A 10,537-nucleotide genomic window follows, 5' to 3' on the forward strand; every position below is an offset into this window, starting at 1 on the left:
AGATAGTATTAAAAAGATTTGAAATGATTGGGGAAATTATCAGAGCTTATGAGCAGAGAGAGAAGGTACAAGGACAGTATTTAACACTGCTTGTACATCTCACAGTCAGAGATGACTTACTCAGGGCTTTAGCTTCCGATCCAGTAATCACCTCTGAAAAAGAATAATTTCTAAATGCCCAAATGGAACCAAAGAATGAACATTGTTAAATTTGACTATAAATCTGAGTCTTAGGTAGGAGAAGCAATTTCCAAAGGTATGAGGAGACATCAAAATGTAAAATTTTTAATTATGGTAGGATAGGACATCTGAGAAGGGATTGTAGACAAGAAATTTCTAGAAGTAATGTCTCCTCAGGAAATGGCAAAAATAGAAGGTCTTGATCTTAAGGATTATGTAGAAGGTGTGGCAAAAGTTGACATTGGACCAATGAATATAGGTTAACAAAAGACAGACAAGACAACCCAATATCATTGGAAAACTCCTTGGAGGGCATCTCACAGGTTCTGTAGTCAAATGAGATCCAGCCAATCCCAGTCACTGTGGAGGACATATCTCACGAAGAAAATAAAAAAAAAAAAATTCTTCCCACAGGAATTACTCAATAGCCCACCCTCTGCCAATATTTTGTAATTCAGCCATTGGAAATAATATACAAAGAATTTTCCAAATCTATGGTTGACCATTACATGTATGACATTTTGCTATCTGACTTAAATGTAGATAATTTAGAAAGAATAATTGAAGAAGTAAAGATAGTTTTACCTAAATGGGGACAACAAATTGCTCTGGGAAAAATACAGAGAGGCAATTCTGTCAATTACGTAGGTTATAAAATAGGTTTGCAGAAAATTAGAACACAAAAGAACAAATTTAGGAGAGACTGAATGCAGACTCTTAATGAATTTCAAAGATTGTTAGGAGACAGTCCCAGTCTATGATTGGCTGTTGGAATAACACCTGACCTAATAACTCATTTAAACAAAACCTTAGATGTTGACAAAGACTTAAATATTCCCAGGCAATTAACAGCTAAAGCAGAAAAAGAATTATCAATCATTAAAGGGAAAATTCAGGAGGCACATATTGATTGGGTGAATCCAAATATTATTTGCATTCTAGTCATATTGTGATGGAGGAGGGTCATCTGTCTATGTGTTACTTTCATTGGTTAATAAGAAAACTGACTTAGCCCTTTGATAGGACAGAAAACTAGGTAGGCGGAGTAAACAGAAGAGAATGCTGGGAAGAAGACAATGAGGCAGACACTACAGCTCTCCTCTCCAAGATGGACAGAGGTTAAGATACTTCCCAGTAAGCCACCACCTCGTGGTGCTACACAGATTATTAGAAATGGGTTAATCAAGATGTGAGAATTAGCCAGTAAGAGGCTAGAAGCTAATGGGCAAAGCAGTGTTTAAAAGAATACAGTTTCCATGTAATTATTTCAAGTAAAGCTAGCTGGGTGGTGGGATGCAGCCCAGCTGTTCCATCTATGGAGTGGCACCCAATTAAATCCATGTAAAAACCTGAGAGAGCTTAATTTTAAATACAAAAAAAAATGGAGTTTAACACAGCTTTTTGCTGTTTGCTAGGGCGTGTTGTAGAGAAATTTCCCTGACACAGCAGCCACAAAAGGAAAAAAGCTGCAGTTTTAAAACACCGCTTTCTGGGCTGTGTCACCATTGCAATCTCTGTCTGGCTCCTGCAGAAGACAGAGCTTTTGAATGGAACATTTGGAGTAAAGTGCTAAGGCTTGCTTGATGACAATGTGGACTTTTGTGTGCCTGGAACTGTGCATGGCTCAGGGGCACCAAATGCCTCTGAGGCAGGAATAACTCAGGTCCACCATGGTAAACTATGCTGATCTCAGGCAGGAACTTTCATAATTACCATAACAACAACACAGTTATGGTGTAGACTGGGCAGGACTCAGGAGGTACCATATTACCTCTACATGGCGCAACTTAAGTTTTTAAGAAGTGCTTAACATTTTAAGAAATGCTCTTTGATAGTAAAGAATTACAGATTCACAATAGGACAGATTCAGACATAAAAGACCTATAAATGGGTCACAAAGTTGGATGAGTGTACATATGCTTGGAAGAGAAAAGAAAAAGAATACAGAGAATAAAGTTAATGCCATAAAAAGGGTAAAGTCTTTAGAGACAGAGTAAAGATAGTTATAGACTAAAAGAAATAAATAAAAATAAGCCATGCAAAAATAAAAAAAAATCATAGAGATTGGATTCTGTGTATTATTGTGTTTTCTTTAAAGTTTTTGACTGTAAAGGAGCTACGTGCAGAGAGACATTTCATTATATGGGCTGCCAAGCTAAACCAGAGTGGATATCATAAAGGTATTATGATTTCAGAATTTGGGTCTAAGGATATGATGCTTTGGAGAGGGTCTTCTTTTGTTTTCACAGAGAATGAGATCCTGTGGATTGCTTCTATCCCAATATGGTATGATAGTCCACACCCTCCTGAAAGGTTGCTGTGAACACCCTCAAAAAATTGCTTCATTCAATTGCCAACTGAGGTGAACCTGGCACACAGGTTACACCATGAGAGATCTGATTAACAGTGCTCCCATTCAGCATGAAGCAGTTTGGAGAGAAGTAACTATGTCCATATTCCCAAATATTGTTTATAAATGTTCTTTTCCATTTAAAGGGGAATATGATATAGATATGAATAATTTAAATTAGTATAAATTTTACTATATTGATATAAATTTAAGGTCAATTTTATTATATGTATATGTATTTATGCTCTTGATTAAGGTATTGTGATTGTGTAGTTCATTTAAAAATGTAATGTATAATTAGGAAATATAGGTTGCTAATGGATAATAATAATAGTAAAGCTTGTAGTCATGTTAGTTAGATTTTCTAGATATATAGAGATGTATTTCAGTAAGATAGGCGTTTTTCGTATCTTTCAAAGACTTCAGAATATGGCATTTAATGTTTTAATAACTTAGGACTTTTCATGACAATGAGGCACATCTGCTCCTGGCAGCACCAGCTACTTCAAGAGGAAGATGAACATTGAAGAGGCTCCTTATGGAGTTTGATAGCCATTTGGGCAAGAAACTGCTCTTGCCTGGACTGTTGCATAAACTGGACACAGAGAACCCACAGAGAGAGGACTGCTGCACTTGCATATAGGTGAGATGGTCTTTCAGGGTTCCTGATTCATGAAAGAGTCTGTGAGACATTCTTCAGGACACAGCAGATATTGACTGAACTGCCTTTGAATTTCCCTGCTTCATGGAAATATCTGCTGGAAATTATGTGCCTGAAGGCCAAAGATGGATGCCCCAACGTTAAAGAAGAACTTTGGGTGATTATACAGGTAGTGAGATGTCTCTGTCATTTGTAGAGTTTGGAAGTTGCTTATTTCTTGTTTACTTAGGTAATATTTGATCCTTCTGGAGTCTTTGATGGAGTTGAAGAATGTTTAGCTATAGTTATAGTTTTCCTTAGTTATGACAAAAGATAAAATAGATATAAATATTGTAACCATAATTCTTGCATGATAACTGTTTTGTTATATGTAATTTTACTATGTTAAAGAGAAAGCCTTTCTTTTTTGTTTAAACAGAAAAAGGGGAAATGATGGAGGAGGGTCATCTGTCTATGTGTTACTTTCATTGGTTAATAAAGAAACTGACTTGGCCCTTGGATAGGACAGAAAACTAGGTAGGCAAAGTAGACAGAACAGAATGCTGGAAAGAAGGCAATGAGGCAGATGCTATAGCTCTCTTCTCCAAGATAGACACAGGTTAAGATCCTTCCCAGTAGGCCACCAGCTCGTGGTGCTACACAGACTATTAGAAATGGGTTAATCAAGATGTGAGAATTAGTCAGTAAGAGGATAAAAGCTCATGGGCCAAGCAGTATTTAAAAGAATATAGTTTCTGTGTAATTATTTCAGGTAAAGCTAGCTGGGTGCCAGGATGCAGCCTCTCTGTTCCATCTACAATATTGCCTTCCAGAATTTTCCCCAAGAGGAATTTTAATGCAGAGGGAAGATATTATCTTAGCATGGATCTTTTTAACACATAAACCAAGAAAAAAATACCTCATATCTCCTCAGGAAAACTTCATAGTGGCTCCAGAGAAAATAATAGAAGGTAATATTATGTTTGGTGGTTAGGTGTCTGTGGAGAGAACATTTAATCTTCTATATAAAGAGGCAAGGGGAAGACTTCTAGGGAGACCAACAGTACAAAGATTTTGATGTGAATATCTGAAGTATTTCAATTATAAGATCAATTTGTCTGAAACAAGGGGCCATAAAAATGTCTTGTTGAAGAATTTCAGTAGTTAAGTCATTAGAAGGTATGCATTGGATAAAATATTTTCTAAATATACCTTGCACTTCTCAAGTGTGGGATATTGCCTGGTTAAATGATAAGAATGTGTCTGAGATCCCTATCTTTTCTTTAATTCCAGCAAAGCTAGTGTTGTGTATGTGTGTGTGTGCACACATGTGTGCACGTGTGTCACAGTCACTTTTACAGGAAAGTGGTGTCCATTGTTATGTATATGCTGATGAATAAAAATGTATATTCTTCTCATATGTTCATGATTCCAGTTCCATCTAGTTGCCACAATCAGTTCATTAGCTAGGCTGTCAAGTGTACTATGACCCTTAGAATTCTGCCTTAATGAATCCCAATAATAATCCCAGAAGACTCATCTGTCCGGAAGCATGTGTATTAGGAATGTTATACTTGTTACTCTTCACTCACTGTGAAAAGAGAGCAGAGAGCAATCCCTTTGATACATTCATCAGAACTGTGATCAAGCTGATTAAAATGCACACATTCTGTGGTTTGTCTTTTATCTGCAATCCAGCAGTGCATCTCTTTTATTTGGATTGCCTTCACACTCTTTTTCCATGCCCATTGTATTATTGTTTGCTGCTGCTCCTAGCATCTAATTAAACAAGAACAACTGGAAATATGGAGTGGACATTATCTCTGCATATTCCTCTGGCATCAATTGAAACCTGTTTCCTACCAGGAGTGTACTTGTCAGGCATGGCCTGAGGTGAAATGGGAATTTGGTGTTGTTCTGCAACACATTGCTTTTGTGAGAGGTATCAAAAGAACATATCAAATTTTCAATTGAACATCACTCTCTCTTTTGGAGTTACTGTCATTCCATTTAAACAACTTCCCATTGGTATAAAGGCTTTTGATGTCTGAATAGCAAAGCTTGAATTGCATGGGTTATTTGTTTATTATAAAAGTTTGATTTCCACACTGATATTCTGCATATTTCATTTTTATTGCAGACATTTCACTAGCCCTTTTTGTCTGTTTTCTCATTCTAGTTATTCAGATGCTGAGACAATGAGATTTAGCCAGTGTCACCTCTTCAAGCTCTATTCTTTTGTATCACTTAAGAGTTCTCAATTAATGCAGCCGAAAACATTATGTTGTCATTTCCTTTTACCTTTGTTCTGAAAGAGCTATTTCTTAACCTTTAACAAGAAGGAAAAGAAAAAGATAAAATTATGAACAGATAAACCTGTCATATTTCAAATTAAATTGTGATTTTTAGTGCATGCTTCTCTTATACTGTATATCTCAACAGCAGACTGCCCTCCTGCCACTCTGCCCAGTCATCCTCCCTTCCTCTACCAGATCCATTTCTCTATTTCTCTTCAGATAAAAAGCAGTATTCCCAGGGATATCAAACAAACACAGCATAAAAAGATACAATAAGAAGAGGCAGAAACCCTGATGTCAAGGATAGACAAGGCAAACCAATCAGAGGAAAGTATTCTAAGAGAGTCAAAAATATCTCCACTTCCAGTGTTAGGAGTCCCACAAAAATTCCAATCTAAGCAATCACAAGGTACATACAGAGGGCTTATAATAGATAAGTATAGACTTCATGAATCTCACCTCAATCTCTGTGATTCCCAATGAGTCCTGCTTAGTTGATTCTGTGAGCCATGCCCTCCTGATATCATCTACTTCTCTGATTCCTACAATTCTTTCTCCTCCTCTTCCAGTGAGTTTCCCCAATCCCTATGCAAGGTTCGTCTGTGAATACATACCTCTGTTTCTCTCCTGACAATTTTAGATTGTAGCAGAATACCTTTAGGCGTAATTTCATTGATTTTATCTATCTATTTATCTAGTTAGTTAGTTAGATGTGCTTGGTTTTACCCTAGGTCTCTGCATCATTTGGCTGCCCATGCCTGGATAATCAGGTACTATCAGACATGGGTTCCTTCTTATGTCTTGGGCCTCATGTTAGACCAATCATTGTTTGGCTACTCCCAGAAACACTGAACTGTTGTAAAGAGGAGCTGTGGGCTGCATCCTGCCACCCGCCCAGGTAGCTTAACCTCCAAAATAACCACACAGAAATTGTATTCATTTAAACACTGCCTGGCCCATTAGTTCTAGCCTCTTATTGGCTAACTTTCACATCTTGATTAACCCATTTCTATTAAGCTGTATCGCCACTTGACTGTGACTTATGGGGAGAGATTCAGCATGTCTGAACTGGCGGCTGGCTCCATGACGGCTCTCCCTGCCTCTGCTTTCTTCCTCCCAGAATTCTGTTCTGTCTTCTCCACCCACCTAATTTTCTGCCCTATTAAAAGGCCAAGGAAGCTTCTTTATTCAACCAATGAAATCAAAACAAATACAGAAAGACCTCCTACACCACTGAACCACCATTGCCCAAGCATATCTTGTAGGCAAGCCAGATCAAAGATTTTATGCCTGGGTTGGTGTCCCAGTCCTACCACTGCAAGCTATGCATAGTTTCAGAAGATGGCCAGTTTAGGCTTCTAAGCTTTCATTACTCTGTGTCTTCTCTAGGGTCACCTTCATAGATTTCAAGAAGATTCTATTGCACTACTTTTCCATATTGTCCCCAATTCCAGTCATCTCTCCCTATACTTTTTTTCTTTTGTCCCTCCCTCCCCCACCCAATCTCTTTTGATATCATCCCTGGTATATAGAGGGGTCCTCTTTCTATGTGTTGCTTTCATTGGTTAAATAATGAGACTGCCTTGGCCTTTTGATAGGACAGCAGCTTAGATAGGTGGAGTAGACAGAACAGAATGCTGGGAGAAAGGTGGTATAGGCAGAGAGCAGCTTGCCATGAAGCTATCAGGTCAGACATGCTGAATCTTTCCTGGTAAGCCATGAGCTAGTGGATTATAGTATGTTTATTATTTACTTAATAGTTAATAATACACATATAAGTGAGTATATATCACGTTTGTCTTTCTGTGTCTAGATTACCTTGTTTAGGATATTTTTTTCTAATTCCATCTATTCATCTGTAAGTTTCATTATGCCAGGTTTTCTAGAAGCTGAGTAATATCACATTGTGTAAATATATAATATTTTCTTTATCCATTCTTTGAGAGACATCTAGTGTTTTTTTTTTTTTTTTTTTCATTTTCTGGCATAGAGCCACTATGAACATAATTGAGCAAGTGTCCTTGTAGCAGGATGGAACTTCTTTATGGTATATGCCAAAGAATGGTTTAGTTGGATCGTGGTACAGATTCCAATTTTATGAGGAACAATCATATTGGTTTCCATAGTTGATTTTAATTTTATGAGGAACAATCATATTGGTTTCCATAGTTGCTGTACAAGTTTGCGCTCCCACCAGCAATAGAGGCATATTCCCCTTACACCACATCCTTGCCATCATAGGCTGTTACTTGTGTTATTGATCTTAGCCTTTCTGACAGGTATAAGATAGAATCTCAAAGTACATTGATTTGCATGTCTTGAAGAAAAAAGCTGTTGTATATTACATTAAGTATTTCTCAGTTGTTTAAGATTTCCCTACTGAGAATTCTCTGTTAAGATCTGTACCGTACTTTTAACTGGATAACTAGATGGTTTTCTTGATATCAAGTTGGTTGTTTTTTTTTTTTTTTTTTTTTTTTTTTTTTTTTTTTTTTTTTTTTGTTTTTTTTTTTTTTTTTTTGTTTTTTTTTTTTTTTTTTTTTTTTTTTTTTTTTTTTTTTTTTTTTTTTTGAGACAGGGTTTCTATGTAGCTTTGAAGCCTGTCCTGGCACTAGCTCTGGTAGACCAGGCTCAGGCTGGCTTCGAACTCACAGAAATCTGCCTGACTCTGCCTCCCGAGTGCTGGGATTAAAGGCATGTGCCACCACGGCCCGGCTTGATAGCAAGTTTTTGAGTTCATTATATATTTGTATATTAGCCCTCTATTGGAGGTGGAGTTGATAAATCCTTTTTTTTTTTATTCTGTAAGTTGCTATTTTGTCCTATTGACGATTTCCTTGGTTTATAGAAGCTTTTCAGTTTCATGAAGTCCCACTTATTAAATGTTGACCTTAGTGCCTGAACTATTTATGTTCTGTTAAGGAACTATTGGTGTTCTGTTAAGGAATCTGTCTTCTGTGCTAATGTGTTTAAGACTATTCCCTACTTTCTCTTCTATCAGCTTCAGTGTGTCTGGTTTTATGGTAATACACTTGAACTTGAGTTTTGTGTAGGATTTGAATATAGATCTATTCTTCTACATGTGCATATACATTTAGAGCATCACTATTTGTTGAATATGCTTTCTTTTATTCATTGTGTTTTTCTGGCTTCCTTTTTAAAAATCTGATGTTTATAGGTGTATGAATTTATCTGGGTCTTTGATTTAATCACATTGATCAACCTGTCTGCTTTTATGCCAATACAACGCAATTTTTTTATTACTGTTAGTTCTATACTACAGCTTGAAATTAGGGATGGTGATACCTCTAGAAGTATTTTTATTGTTCATGATTGTTTTCACTATCCTACCAGTTTTTCCATGTGAAAGTAAACATTGCCCTTTCATGATCTGTAAATAAAGAATTTTATTGAAATTTTGATGGGGATGGTGTTGGATATGTATATTGCTAAATTGTGAATTTTTAAAATCTAGTTTCTAAGTCCATTATAAAAGTTAGAATTACTTTTGAAAATTCAAAATGTTTGTCTATGAGAGTAAATGTTAAATATTTTTCTTGGTTTTCTACTATGTAGTACTTGATTCAAAATTTTGAACAAATATGAATATATTGCTTATCATATGATTTTGTCAACCTATTTATGTTAGTTAATCCAGTTGTATATAGGCTTTGGTAGTGGTTAAAACATTTAATGCAGTCATATTTTTATAGCACTGATGGTATATTTCCAAATTTTTTCTACTGATACTTCTAGTGGGAACATTACAATAGGAAATAATGTAGCCATATAATTTAAAGGTTAAAAATTGAAATGAAATAATTTTACTGTAATTAAAATTAAGAATAGAATGTTTATAAGTCTACAGTAAATGTTCAACTGTTAGAAATAGCTATCCTAATTTATGATTATTCAATGAATGCATAATTTCACTGATGTCCTGATATTTTTACTTAACAATATCACAAAATATAAATAACTTTTATAACCAGCGTATTATATTCTGAAGATGAAGTCCAAACATTTAATAATAAAATTATAAAAACTGGCGTTCTAATAGATTCGTTGTGCTGTGCCAATACTTTTGATATTGCAGTTATACAAATAGTGGTTAATCACATAAAAAAATTAGTTACCTATTTTAAGTAATTTATATATATATATATATATATATATATATATATAAATCAATGGACTATTTTATAATAATTTAAATAACATGGAAAATAGATTTATAGTTGAGAGAAGTAATGGGGTATCAAGGATCATTTCAGAACTATTAATGTACTGGATGTGACTACATTGAAAAGTTTTCAAGATAATTAAAAAATGGAATTCTAAGTTACTGATAATTTTTGAGTCTCATAACTCCAGTAGGAAAAAGTATTTGCACTCGTACATGGTCATACATGAAGATATCTGTGGTGGTTTGAATGAGAAACATTTGTCAAAAATTCATACATTTGATCACTGGCTCTCCTGTTGGTGCCATTGTTTGTGGAAGTAGATACTTGGAGGCAGAAAGATAGAGAAAGCCTGGGAGTTTCGGGAGCTTAGCTGGACTGGGTCTGAAAAAGCATGGGATAAAACCGGACTCGCTGAACATAGTGGACAATGAGGACTGCTGAGAAGTCAAAAACAGTGTCACTGGGTTTTGATCTTACTGCAAGTATTGGCTTTGTGGGAGCCTAGGCTGTTTGGATGTTCACCTTACTAGACCTGGAAGGAAGTGGGAGGTCCTTGAACTTCCCACAGAACAGGGAACCTGACTGCTCTTTGGGCTGATGAGAGAGGGGGAGTTGATTGGGGGAGGGGAAGGGAAATGGGAGGCAGTGGCAGGGAGGAGATGGGAATCTTTAATAAATAATAATAATAATAATAATAATAATAATAATAATAATAATAATAATAATAATAAAGAAATCACAAAACTCAGCCCTACTGACATACATATTCCAACAACGTCCGTAGTTCTTAATCTTTTTAGAAAAGTTCTACTAACAGGGAAATAAATATTGAAATAAATTAGCATATAGGGTCATTCTCTTTGAAATCACCATATTTCAGTCC

The 10,537-nt window shown here is 35.7% G+C and overlaps 1 pseudogene; it reads left to right on the top strand.

Moving 5' to 3' along the window:
- Nucleotides 1-5,372, top strand: part of LOC126510819 (SH2B adapter protein 1-like) — a 21,331-nt pseudogene extending 15,959 nt beyond the window's left edge.
- The last annotated feature ends 5,165 nt before the right edge of the window (nt 5,373-10,537 follow it).

Source organism: Alexandromys fortis, unplaced genomic scaffold (assembly GCF_014885135.2).
Source record: "Alexandromys fortis isolate MF-2015 unplaced genomic scaffold, M_Fortis_MF-2015_v1.1 scaffold_78, whole genome shotgun sequence".
Lineage (NCBI taxonomy): Eukaryota > Metazoa > Chordata > Mammalia > Rodentia > Cricetidae > Alexandromys > Alexandromys fortis.